This window comes from Lepidothrix coronata, unplaced genomic scaffold, assembly GCF_001604755.1.
Source record: "Lepidothrix coronata isolate B3197 unplaced genomic scaffold, Lepidothrix_coronata-1.0 Scaffold71, whole genome shotgun sequence".
NCBI classification, from domain to species: domain Eukaryota; kingdom Metazoa; phylum Chordata; class Aves; order Passeriformes; family Pipridae; genus Lepidothrix; species Lepidothrix coronata.
Window position 1 is genome coordinate 1,644,248 of NW_016690251.1, and position 13,898 is coordinate 1,658,145.

Below are 13,898 nucleotides of genomic sequence, written 5' to 3' on the forward strand. Positions count from 1 at the left end.
ACGTTACATCTGGGTTAGCTGCTTGAGTTTGCAAGTTAGTCTTAAAGCTGTTGGCACTTCCCATGTGACATTCAGCTTTGCCTCACGGAATCCTGATTTAAGAGCCACTGAAAAAATTTGCTAGAGGGTCCCTTCTTGTCAGTCTGTCCTGGCAGAAGGTGATGTGTTGAGTTATTCCTGAATCCTGCTGACCCTTGCTTGCAGGAGCATCTGTTGGCAGCAGATATCATGTAGAAGATCTGACGGATTTCCCTGGCTTGCACGGGCATCGGAGCCTGGGATCTGGCAGCCATAGGTTAGAGGTACAAAAAGCTGCCTAAAAACTGCCTTGTGCCCAGGGGTGTGTTCTGCACCTCTGGGAGAGAGTATGCTGGCCTCAGAGCCTGGACTGACAGCACTTTATTCCAGCCATTATGTCCCAAAATCTCAGTCTGGCAAAGGTGGAGTCAATCGAAAAAAAACCCCTGTCCTTCTGTTATTTCCGTTCCGACCTCAGTATTCCTTTACTATGCAACAGTGAACTTCTACTGGTAAATATCTTGGAGCACTTTTTTTTCTGTGTGGCTTTCAAAGCAGAGAGAAGGACAAGTGCCAAGTTAAACTGAGCTTCAGAAAGCCACATTGCTTGGGAGAAAAAGCTCATCAGCTACAGTATTCAGTACGATGGGTAAAAATCTTGGGGCTGGATTGTTTTCTCTAAGAGTAGACAACTAGTGTAGCCCTATTTTCAGTCCTGTGTGCAGTCAGGGTCCTGACAGCACTGGGCACTCAGCTGCAGTGGATTAAAGATATGGTTTGGGTTCTTTTGGGTTAGTAAGGGCTTTAACCTTTCACATGAAACAAGCCGTGTAACTTCACTAGGCACTTCTGCAGTGAACTTTATAACACCTAATGGAATGAGAGCTTGTTTCTTGTCCAGTCTTGATTTAACTGGGTCCAACATGTGCTTAAGAGCTTTGCTGAGTCTAGGCTGAGAAATACTTTTCATGTAGGAATACTGCAGAAAGGATAATGATCACAAGAGTCTGCGTGGCAGCAAAGGCTTCAGCCTGCTCCCTTTGAGCCTCAACTTGTCTCACTTTGACATTAATAAAATGTCACGATGTAGACTTCAGTTGAAGTAGCATTTTTCATCAGATTTCTTTACTTGGGTTTTGTCCCCCACCCTTGTTCCTTTTTACCTATGTGCAAGTGTCTTTCTGGTCTTGGACACTTCAGAGAAATTGTAATTTAAAAATCCTTTTTAACTACACCTGAATTTGCAGTCAGAACTTTCATCAAATTTAAGTACTATTTGATTTGTAAGTGTTTGCTGATATTTAGTCTGATTAATTTCATGCACTGGTTTCTGGAAACTGCAATACTTCATTGCACAGGCAAATATTGGCAAGTGATCCAAATGCTTTGGAGCTCCCAAGTAGAGATGCATTAAAAGGAGCTGGCTTTTCAGGGCTCCTCCACCTTCTGAAATGTCTCTGCAGCTATTAAATTGATAGAAATACAGTTTCTCAAATAGTATGTAGAGTTGAGAGTTTCTGACATATTAGGATGTCTCTAAAACTCAAGATTGATACATATATAACATCTGTAAGATATCTGTGTCTTGTCTTTTTTTCCAGGTATCTTTCAGGAGCTGCCTTATCCTGTACCTGTCATAAAGCCAAAGTAGGAGCAACTGTTCATTCTAAGGTAAATTTCTGATCATGCTGAGAACAAGAGAAGTTTGGTTGGTGGGAGCCAGGTATTTGGCTAGTTTCTTTCAACTGTTATCTGCAACATGATTCTCAGTTTGTTTTTTGAGTATATTGCTGAGCTTCCTCAGTAAGAGATTGTAATTTATACAGCTGGAGCTGGAATGAGCCTTTGGTCACCAGTTTTGGTTACCATTTCTGTCTGTTCTTCATCACTTCAGACACTAATAGTCAGTGTATACTCAGTGGATCCAAAGGGTGTTCACTCTTGTTGTAGTGATATAGTTTAGTGGTTAGTGTGCAGGACAAGAAGAATACTGACTTCCACACACAGGATTGTTTTGTGATTAGCATTCTGTGTGGTAAAGAGGGGATGAGTTGACAACCTCATCCTGAAATGTAAGTGTAAACAGTGTCTAGGTGGCTCTTCAACTCAATCCAATAAAACAGAGTTTATCTCCTGTCTGATAATTTTAGCAGAAATTATTCAAGAATATTGTTTGTTTTATACAGCCCTGCAACTCTCCACTCTTACCACTCTAGGAATTGGATATAGATGTAGGCTTGTTGATTTGTGCAGCTGAATATTTAATTGCCAGAATATTTTATTGCCAGAGTTCAAAGACTTTTACAGAGTGCTCTGGCCAGTATCAAAACTGAATTCTTCCACTAAAAATTCAGAGTAACTTCACTGATTAAAAAAAAAATTGCAGCTGCATTTGGCCTGAGGGGTTTTCCTTTCAAACTACATGATTTTTCTCAATTGGGCATTTTAGAACTGTAAGGCTCATCCCACAATGATCTTTGCCTTCTAAAGGGTGGATATAATTTGGGTCCCTCTGCAGTAATAGCTGTTTGAAGATGAATTCAGTGTTCTTGTCAGGAGTTCAGTTACTTTGTTGGTTAGTGCATTTAGAAAGCTGCTGTCAGTTTAACTGATTCAATTCCACAGTGTTTCTTGATTTTTTTTTTTCCCAGTGCTGGTCCAACTATTTTATTCCTGCATATTGTGTAATATCTCAGCACAGACAGCAACCTCCATAATAGCTATGTTTTTCCTGCCTTTTTCTAACCCCAGTCATACTCCAGTGTGAATACTGATTGCAAAGACATTGTTTGGCTTGGTTACGACCTCCCTATTTGATTACTTCCTCTGCTTGCTGGGTCCATCAGAGACCTACTGTTTCTCTAGACATCTCTCTCCTGATATACTTCAGGCATTTTTTGTTATTTCTTCTGGCAATTTATTGTCCTGTTTTTTTTCTTTTTTGTATCTTTTTCATTTTTACTGTCAAAATCCATTCCATTTATTAAAGACAGATGAACTGGATTTACAGAGCCTGAAATACTGTTTTGGCCCTAAAACTCACCCTTTGTCACACCACTGGAAATTACTGCAACTTTTCTGTATCTTTAGTTTAAAGATCCCATTGAAGTCAGGCAGACATGTGTGGCACTTTTCTAGCAGGAGAATATTTATTTAATCCCTGTATAGAGAAGCAGAGAGCGAAATCCTAAATCCATTCAAATCAGTGGGGCTTTTCCTGGGCTCCAGCTGAATCATGGCTTAATGATCAGCTTCATGGTCTATAGTCAACCTCCCAGAAAAAGGAAAAAGAAAGCACAAAGCAGGATTTTCACTTTCATATTCTGGGATTACAGGCTGAGCTGAGGGACAGTGTTTTACAGCAAGAGGTGATGGACCTGAAGAACCAAGTTTTCTTCTGGTTCTTTCACCAGTCTCCTAAAGATACTTTAAAATTTATGTTTTAGCATTTGCCTGCTGTAAAGTAAGAAAGTTTCTTGGCAGCCCAGTACAGTTTGAATGCATAGTTTTGCTGGTGTATTGCAGTTGTATTCGAGGTTCTGGACATGCATATCTATCTGGGACATGCAAAGCCCATAAAGCAACAAATAAGCTTAAGATGTGTGTTTTATTCAGGTGCTTAAATGTGTTACCTGGATTGGGCCTTAATTTATTCCCTGTGAATTGTGGTGGTTTGTCCCAGTGAAAGTCATCTGGTTTGATGACAAGCCCGGCTTATTCTCCCAGTACTGAAATAAGGTGGGTTAAAGAGGTTTCCCCCTATTTCCTGTCCCTCGCTGAAGAGCAGCTTGAACAGTGAAAACTGTCAGGAGTGCTTTTTCAAAAGCAGCAACGTTGGAAGCTGAAGATAAGAGCATTTATCTCTGTGTCAAAACTACTCAGTGTCTTTGATGGACTCCCAACACACCGTAACAAGGAGCTTAGGCTGGAGAAGCTGCAATGCCAGGAGTCCAGGGGGTGGTGTTTATCCTGCTGAAACATGGAATACATCAAGTCAATTACACGGTGCTGAAGTATTTCCCCATCACCAGCCAGTGTTGTGAGCTCCAAGAAAATATGTTCTCCTAGGCTCTAGGGGAGCCTCCTCCTTGAGATGCTGATTTAATTTGAAATGCGTATTAACAGGGAGAGAGAGAAAAAGAGGGAGAGAAGATGGAATCTCATATGTTTTGCAGCAGATTGCCACATCGATCTTGTCACTTGGCAAACACAGTTGGACCTGAGGCTCTGAGTCTGTGGGATGTGCTGTATTTCTGTCATCAATTGTCAGCCTCAGAGAAGCACAGGAGAAAGAGAGGCATGGTGTCAGAGTAGAGAATCTGTAATAAATGGACCAGCAAGCCATTTAGGAGCAAATCAAAGCAATTGCATTTTTGGATTATGCTTGCCTTCATCATCTAGAAATGTGGTCTGTCCTCATCTCCTCTCCCAGTGAAGCAATGATGGGAAGGACTAGTATTTCTATGGAGGCTGCTCCTGTCTGTGCTGGTGGGAGTTAAGCTGTTCTACAGGGGAAGTGTTACCTGCAGGTCCCAGAGGAGCCTTCAGCCTGCCCTGTGCCCGCCCTGCTCCCACTTGTGCTGTAGCCACAGCCCTCTCTTGAGCCATCTCTGGGACAGCTCCTCCCTGTGGATTTCTCCTCTGAGCTTGCATCCGAAACCCACAACCCATTGCTGATGGCCAATTTGGGAGCTGACAGGATCACACTTAGGTTCTGCAGGGACTTAGTCCTGGATCAGAAACTTCCCTGAAATAGTTCTGTCCATCAGGAATGTGGCTTAAAACCTGATTTTGTTTAAAGGACTGCCCTGGAGGTGTTGCACTGCTGGTGGGTCCCACAGCCAGACAGCTGGAACGGCATCCCCCAGAAGGTTCAGTCCAACAGATACACTGGCAAATTGGTCCGAATGAACAGCAGGCCTTGGGCATCCCTCTGCCTGGATGTTTGTGCCATGCTCTCTGGAATGATGTCAGTGCCTTGGGATGTGTTTCTCCCGAGCAGAGCAAAAACACTAGAGAGCGCCATGTATTTGCAGATTTTGGCTTGTGAAGTGCAGTCTGAGGATGTGAGTGCTCCCTGAGGGGGGGGGATGTAGGGAGAGCCGTACTCAGGACCCAGCCTGGGCTCACTGCTGTGTGCTGCTTGGGAAGACTTGGGTATGGAGAGGCGATTTCCCTCTGGATATGGGCAGCTGCAGGTGCAGTGTAGCTTTGTACTTTGTCTCTGGGGGAGAAAAGGCAGTTTGGCTGTCGAGAGGAAATCCCCTTGGTCTCACTGCTAGTAGAGGAGATGCATTTGAACCAGCAGACCTTCCCAGCCTTCTGTTCCAGCCCTCTGTCACACCACCTTGAACATAGCAACCAAGAGAGAGGCCTGTCCAGTGACCTCCCATCTGAAGGAAATTCTCAGCACAGACCAGGATTAAATGTCTCAGGAGGTGCCAATGAGGAGCTTCGTAGAAGGATTGACTTTGTTTTTGAGCTCACGCTTTCTAATCCTCCTGAAGAAAACTTTTTATTTTCAAGTACTTCAATACATAAATGATGTTGAATATTTTAGTGCATTTGAATGGCTGAGTCATTTCTTTGAAAGCAGGCTGGATCATATTATTTTGCCGTCTCTTATTCCCAGTGATGCAAAAGGCATAGACTCCATGTGGGCTTCATGTGGGCGCTACCCTCTTCTTCCTTGTGGGAGGGTGAGAAGCTCATGACTGTTTCAGCAGTACTGGAGAATAACTGTCTTGGCTGTTACAATATGCACTGTCCTGTATCTTTTCCAGTTATTCAAGGCCTCCTGAAGCTCCCCTCTACCCTAACTTGGTGAGGAAGCAGTCTACCTGGCATCATGCTGCTCTTAATCACTGATCATGTGATGGTGATGACTAAACTTTCATTATAATGAGCTGGCTTTTTTTCCTCCCCAGTGAAATATTTCCTACTGAAAAATGAGGCTTCATGGAAACCTAACTTATCTTTCAGAAGATGCCCATCTCCATGTATTCAGAAGTATTTTTTCAAAGAAAAACTTAAGAGTTATTTTTTAAGGAAGGTAATATGTAGATATTTCAGAATTTTAAGTTGGCTGTTTTTCTCCTCCTTTTCTTGTGCTACTTAGTCTAAAAGGCTCAACAAAGTCTAGCTGTTATTTTCCTATCTCATATTTTTTATTGTTTTGTGGATGTTTGTCTATCTTGACATTTCTGAAAACATTTCACATTGGGAAAGCTCAGACATAGTAAAAAAAAAAGGTAGAAAAGGAAAAAAGGTGGTAGTGAAAAGATGTTTTGGAAGAATTGTTATTATTGCAGTTGCCAGCAGGAGGAAAAAGGAGAGGGAATACATTTCCCCCCCCCCAATCAAGATTCTTAATGATGTAGATGTTTAGACGTTTAATTGGGGACAAAATTGAGTTTTGGCACGTCTGAATGGATACAATTTATCCTGTCCTGTTTTGACCTTCCTCAGTTCTCCCTGACATTACTGCTGGTCCTCTCTGCCCTTCAGGCTGTGTCAGGAGCATCTGGAAACAGCAGATAAGACGGAACCATGGGGCAGAGCTGGACCTTGGGAGCAGTGCTGGAGGGCAGGAGGCATCAGTGTGCTTTGGGGGAACTCTGTGGACATGAAAAACTGCTGTGTCCTGAGCAGAGCATCTATCCAGGGAGAAGCCATCCAAGGGGGAGCTCGCCACCCCTGTGCTTTGGGAACTGCCTCTCTCCTTCCATGGAAGGGGGATGTCGCTCATCGGGGCTGGTATTTCCAAGGAAGATGGTGTGCCTGGAAGCAGACAGAGGATTACTGGCTGCAGAAATAACTTTTCAGGAAGTGCCTCTTGAAATTTGCCTCTATGGAAATCCCCGAGCACAGCGGAGAGAACAACCCTGGACACGTGGCTCTTGAAATGAAGAAAAATGAGCCCTGAATTAGAAAAATGGGTCAAAGCACCCAGAAATACACTAGAGTTCAGTGGAGGTGTTGAAAGTAGCTGTGAAGATTCCTTCCCATTCCTTAGTGCAGGGGATGAGATGCTGGTGGAAAGCATGAAGTGCCTCTCTGGAGGCTCAATATTCTGTTAAGTGCCCTGTGTTACCTGTGCAATATCAGCAAATAATTGCTAATTAGACAGAAAGACCCTCAGACTTCACACACAGCACCTAGTGAGCAGTTTGCTGGAGGCCCCTTTGCACTGCCACTTGGCAGGGAAGAACCCAGACAGGAATTGCACATGCACAAAGCAGGTATGGATGGTGTTAGTCTGATCTCTTGTACTGGCCACTCATTCTTTACCCTAAAAAGCTTTGGTAAGTGTTGAGTGATTTTGATCAAGTTTGGCCAAGGAGGAAAGGCCTGAAGAATATTTTTTCCTCAAAATCAGCATCAGAGCTGGAGAGACCAATAGGAATGCAGTCCCTAAGGAAAGGCAGTCTCATGCCTGGTCTGAGAAGGAGGTAGTTTCTGGAACCCCGCAGCTTCCAGCTTCTTTACGCAAGGAGTAGTAGTATAAATAAAGATAATAGGAAGGATCTGGAAGGTTTTGTGATGGGAATATTGCCAGACTGCAAATACGCTATAAATGTCTCAGGGACTAAGGTGTGCAGGATATAAACCTTCAGAAAAAGAACAGATTTCATAGCTCTGCTACTCAGAGAACAATGTGCTTACCGGGAATGTTGGATTAAAATTGGATTTCTCCATCAACAACTGTCGTCAGCGTGTACTGTGTTGTAAGTGGGCAGAGGACTTTTGCCTGCATTAAATAAAGGAGTGCAGTGTTATGAATAGTTTTCTTACAATGGCATTACTCCAAGCCTCAAGGTAATTTATGTCTCAGGTAGGCATGCTGTAGTTTAACAAGGCTAAATATGGAGAAATGAAAGCCTCATGTGGGACCAGATGCACTGGAGGCAACAGCAGAGTTTACCAAGAGTAGTTCAATATTCTTCATATTGTAGGAACAAGCATAAGCAGATTTTTTTTTTTAATGGGATTTTGGGACAAAGCACAGCTGGTACAAAGCTTTATCAGGAATTCAAATGCTGCTGCTTATTAATGCAGCAAGTGATTATTTACAAGTCCTAGTTTTTTCTTTGCTGTTTAATACTCTGACAGCCATAGACCTACATAGTGTGTTGCAAACATAAGGTTTTTAGAGAAAATCAGCTGCTTGTTCTTATGGTGTTTGGCAAGGCAGGAGAACTTAGTCACAACTTGCTAGAGGTAATCTTGCATCTTCCTTGGCATAAAACAGGTGGGAAGAAAGAGATGAAGAGTGTGTAAGTATCCTCCTGGTCAGCGTAAAAATAGCAAGTTGAAAAAAAAAATCACACAGATGATTTAACCATTTTTCATCTCTCTGCTTAGAGAACTGGGAAAAAGTGTGTTTGACAAATGAGTTGTCGCATCAGCCTCTCAGCAAAAGAAAACCTTTTTGAGCAAGAAAAGAACTATCCTTTCCCAGTTACTTTGCGGTTCTTATTTTAGTCTTTTGGGAGTAATGGTCATTTGGGGATTTTTTTCAAGTGTGGCTTTGGTTTGATTTTTTCTTTTTTTTTTTTTTTTTCACAAAGAAGAAAGAAGGCAGTGTGTAGAGACATTAATTGGTTGTGCCCTCCCTGCTTCAAGATTGCTGGTGGAAAAAGAAACCCAGTGATCATCCTTAGTATACATGGGCTTCATAATATTTGGCACCAGGCAAGATGAAAGCGTGTCTCTTGACAGCCAGCTTCGTACTGGCAGCCTTTACTCCAGGCAACAAATTAATCCACTCAACTGTGTTCTGCATAATTGTTGATACTGTCTTAATTGGTACCATACGTTTCTCCATGTCGACATGTCCATCATGTTAATGTCTAGGGACTGTTGTTTCCTGCCAACTCAGGAGCAGCACAGCCTGCTCCATCCTAACTGAACTCCTACCTAAAATGTCTTGGTAAGAAATTTGACTTTATGGCAAAGGGAAAATGAAGAGCCGTGTTGGGGCATGATTCAAAATTCGTGGGAAAAATAAATGGGACTCCTGATTTCAGTAGGTTTGGAGATGAGCCAGCCCTTCCAGGGCTCTCTAAAGGCAATCCAGTTCAGCTGAAGTCAAGTCTGAAGGCAAAGGAGCTTATTCTACTGCTCCCAGGAAATCTGTGGCAGGGGCAGGCAAATGTTTTCCAAGCTTGTCGCCATGGGGCATCCAGGTCAAGGCAGCTGCAGAGCTAATTGACCCCAGTGCACTGGTGGCTTTGTGGATTGGGATTAGCATTTTGAATTTCATCCATTAATAAACTAGCAGCCAAGGCAGAGCCTGGAGTGCAAGTGCAGTTCCCCAGCTCCTCCATGTGCTGTGGTAGCAGGGCAGGAAGATGCCAGAGAGGTCAAGAACTGAGGTGATCATGCAAGGGCATGGGCAGAGTCAGCTCCTGAGAGGGAATAGCCATCTCATCACCAGGCAAAGGCATCACTGATCCTTCCCTCCTTGGCAAGGCAGGATAGAGGTACTAGGAAGCATTACTGGATGAGGTTACCTCTGAAATGTCAGCCTCTAAAAATCCCAAATTAGTCACTGAAATAAAAGGACACTTCTGACCATCTCTGTGGTCACTTCCACATCTAAATAAGAAGTAGTACCATTCCTTTGTTTCGCCGAGGAGTTCCATGGTTACAGTCATTAGAGCTTGCAAGCAGTCAGGATCCTTATGACAGGCATCTCACTGAGGGCTGTATGGTAACTGAATAGTTCTGTGTTCAGAGAAGTGCTGGAACCCTGCACAGTGTGGAAGACACAAGCCAGGAAACAGTGATGAGGGTCAAATGTTGAGTAACATTTTATTCGGTTCGTGCCGCCTCTGCTAAGCGTTGAATTATCTGGGATGGAAAAAATGGCACATGATTTGAAGTGTGAGGCTACAGCATAAGGTAAATGTGCAGGGAGGGCAGAGTGTTTGCCCAGGTGGCCTTGCTTCTGATCCCTCTGGGTACCAGGTTACTACACTTCACTTCTGCAATGAAAGTGTTTACTGTAATATTGCCTGTGCACAAATCCACATACACACAACACGCACTCTTTTCCTCTCTCTGCTCCTAAACTTAATTGATATGAGCTTCACTTATTTACATGATTTTATGTGCCATCATTTCTTGTTCAAGCTGTTGGCTGGTTTTAAGGAAAACTATTTATGTAGACATGAGAGAAAGAAGGTTTCTTCCCTATCCTTTTGTAAAGGCATCAGGGTATATTTAGGCTATGGCTAGTGTATGGTTGAAAAGCTCATTTAAGAGAGCAGCAAAACACTTGGAAACATGCTTTGTGGAGGTTGTAAATTCTAATGTTGACATTTTGGTGTGGAGAAGAGAGAAACAGGAGGGGAATAAATGCCAAAATTTTTTTTTCAAGTGTGGTTAGAAAATATAAGTCTGCTGAGCCATAGTGTTTTATTTAAGAGTCTCCACATTCTCAGAAACCTGTTTTTGCACGTGGCGTGCAGCGGCAGTATTGGTAATCAGTATGCCAAGAGAAATGTCATTATTTTGAAAGCTGTGGAGTGCCTCACCCTTTGAGGTTCCCAGGAATTGGTATTGGGAAATAGAATTAAAAAAAAAAAAAAAAGTTACTTCAGCAAGTAGATGTGAGAGACAGATGAAATAGCTGAACTAAAGGAAAACCTTTATGGGGAAAAAAAAAGTAAAGTGAGACCTCCAAGCTATTTCTGGCATCCCTCTGTACACCTTTGGTGAGCCAAAGTACATATGCAGTGCTGAGAGTGCCCTGTCTGATGCAACTTCAAGCCCTGATTCACAGCTTCCACCCTAAATCCTTTCTAGCCTCAGAAGTCAAAGGATTTGGGTAACAGTTTGTAGATGAGCTTTCTTCTTTCCTAAGTGTCTTGAGGAGCCTTCCATCAGTGCAGTCACTGCAAATAGAGGTGCAGCTGAGAAATGCAACCTTTCCAGGAAGTAGAGAGGGGAGGTGTTGGCTTTGTGCACAGAGGGATCATCATCACTAAGCTGTCCTAATGAAAGAAACAGACCAAGAGGTGTTTTGGGATCTCACCCAGAAAGAGAGCAAGCTCAGCATCTTGTCCTTGGCAGGATTTGGCCGTGGCACTGCTGCTGCTTGTGCAGAGCAACCCTCTCCTTCTGTTTGTTCTGACAAAGTCAGTGAAAGTCATCCCTCCGGTACCAGCATGGCTGGGAACAGGGAAGCAGCTGGGAGTCGTGATCCTATGGCTATGATCATGCCTGTCTCCCAGGGAGAGAGGCACTGGGCTTGCACTGTGGGTACTGGTATCACTGTTGAAGCATCACTTAAAGCTGACTTGCTTTTGCAGCTGATGGAATTGTGGTGCAAAGCAGTTCAAAACAGAGATCAAACTTGGGATCCTTGAGCTGCTTCAGGCAGGGACAAGGTGCTTCTGAAGGGCAAAAAAACCTTGTAGATTACTTCAACCTGTTGAGAAATCACCCTAGTTAAGCTTTCTGGAGAGCTCTGAAACCTAGCAAGAACTCCTTAAAGAATCCTTAAAGCTGTGATTGTGTTTTGCCAGCACTTGAAGTGGAGATTACATCATCCTGTAATATATGTCTATAAAATCAAGGAATAGCAGTCTTCCTGATCAGATGCAGAGTACAGCACTGCCTCCTTCCCCCCCGCTTTAATTGCATGTGGTGGTAGCCTCTTTTAGGACAGGAAATTTATATTATCTTTTCCAGTTGAAACTTCATTAAAGTTCAGTAAGGAACTGGACTTTGGATGTAGTTACTTGAGCATTTGGAACTTAGGGACCTAAATGATAACAGACTGGGCTTTCCAGTCCTTCTAAAGTAAACATTGTTTTTCATGAGAATTCTCTTTTAGAATATATTTCTATTATACAGTCATCAGGTGTTGTTTTTCCATATGATTCAGTTTAGTCAAAAAGCCATTGTTTTTTCCTTCTATGTTTCTTGTAGTATTTTTTTCCATTTTTGTGGGGGAGAAAAGCTCACAAATAGGTTTAACTTTTGGTTGCTTTTGCTTTTGACCGAATCTAAACATTTCTTATCCTCAAAAAATTTTACTCCTGGAAGTGGAGGTGCTTTGCTGGGGCTAATGCCAGCTGGGGGAGGCATTAATGATGTTGTTCTGTTATTGCTACTCATAGGCTGCAGTGGCAGATGCTGGAGCTGCCAGTGACCTGAGAGCCTTCAACCCTGCCTGTCAGCTCCCACCTTGCCCTGCATAAACACCTCCAGCCAGTTCACCCTTGCTCAGCTTGTGGGTAGAACAATATCAGTCCAAAACAGAACCCTTGTAAATCACATATTAAAAGAGTTTTACAAGCCTGTGCACTAAATGGGAGACAGGCACACAAGGGTGCATTGTTCACACGTGTCTGGAACTGAGGCCAGAAACTTCAGGGAAAGGGAAGTGAGGCCACATGAAAGGCCCGAGGGAAACAGCCCCAGCTGGGCAACTGCAGGACCACAGGTCCCTTCACAAGTCACTGGCTGGTTGCTGCAGCTGCTTTCAGCTCTCAGAAACCTTTCTTAATTCAGATGCACCTAAAGATGCCCCAAGAGCACCCTTAAGCCAGACAAATTCAAATCCCTTCTGGGTGAGCAAAGAGTCTGCCGATGGTGATAGATAAAGGGGAAAGGATTAGCTTCCCTGGTGCCTTGAGGCAGGACAGGGTCCTGGTGGAGCGGAGCAAGGGCTGTGGGAGGAGCAAAGGGAAGAGGCAGCAGGGCACCCAGAGGGGTCAGATGGGTTGTCTCCCAGGTTTGAAGGATGGGGCTATTTGTCAGGGAGCAACAAATCAGTGTGAGCCACAGAGGGAAAATGTCCTGAAGATTCAGTCCAGTGGAACAGTTTTGGTCTTAAAGCCTAGAGATGAGTCTCTCAGGGGCTGGAAGTGATGAGAAAGCAGCTGGGCTGCTGTGTCCCTGAACCCTGCAATTTAAATTAGGCTGGCATGGGCCTCAAGATGTTGGTACTTTCATCCTGGCCCATCTAAGCCTTGTCTACTTGCTTTTTTTTCCCAAGCATGTAGACAAGACCAGGGACTTGTTAAATGGGGAGAAATAGCCTTACATTTAGCATAATTATGGTAGTTATATTTGAGGGAACAATGTAAAATAGTTTTAATGTTTAGCTGTAAAAATGGCTTTAATATTTTAGATGGGCTTTCATACATCCTCCTAAGTCTTTCTTTTTTCCCCCAGGTTAAACCTGAACTTCACAAGCACTGATGATATGAAAAGATACAATTAAATAAATATATCTAAAGAAATTAAGTGCATTAGGATTCTGCCAAGCTTTGTGCAGGGCTTACCTCTCTTACCTCTTACTTGGTGTTGCATCTAGGCTATCTTCCAAAATTTGCACACCTTGCATAGCTTTCTTGGCCTCACTGAAGCTGCATCCCAGTGTACAGTGCTCTCAGTTGTAGCCACAAGGGTTGAATGGTGATTCCCCATGCCAGAGGCTGTGACTAGCTGGGATGGTAACGTCTGAAAAGACAAAGAGATACAACATGAATATAAGTTATGACTTTCAGAGCTGATGTGAACATGATGTTTAAAGACAGAGCAGGGTGAGGGAGATCACCAAGGCTGCCTTGGATGTTTTTGTCAGCTGATGGTAGTGCTGGCTGCCTGTGATCTTGCTGCTGAAGAGATGCAACATCTTGCTGTGTTGACAGCAAGACTCTTCTGCTACCTTGGTAGCTCTCAGCTGGAGGCTGTTCTTCCCACCGGTAAGGGTCTTTGTCAAGAGTTGTACTGAGAGAGGTGTAACCTGCAGTTACTAATGACAGCCTGGGGACCTCAGTTCAGGACTTCCATTGACTCTGTTTCATGAAGGGTGGTTTTTTTGGTTGTTACATGGGTATTCAAGCCCTCACATTCCCCAG

At 43.5% G+C, this 13,898-nt stretch overlaps 1 long non-coding RNA gene across 8 annotated transcripts in view; it reads left to right on the plus strand.

Annotated features, from left to right (window-relative positions):
• LOC108499283 overlaps positions 1-13,898 on the plus strand; it is a 55,443-nt gene that overhangs the window by 8,452 nt on the left and 33,093 nt on the right. For all 8 annotated transcript variants that reach the window (XR_001875488.1, XR_001875492.1, XR_001875489.1 and 5 more), the window contains one exon: positions 1,620-1,689. This is a non-coding gene — a long non-coding RNA (uncharacterized LOC108499283). The remainder of the gene's footprint in view (positions 1-1,619; positions 1,690-13,898) is intronic.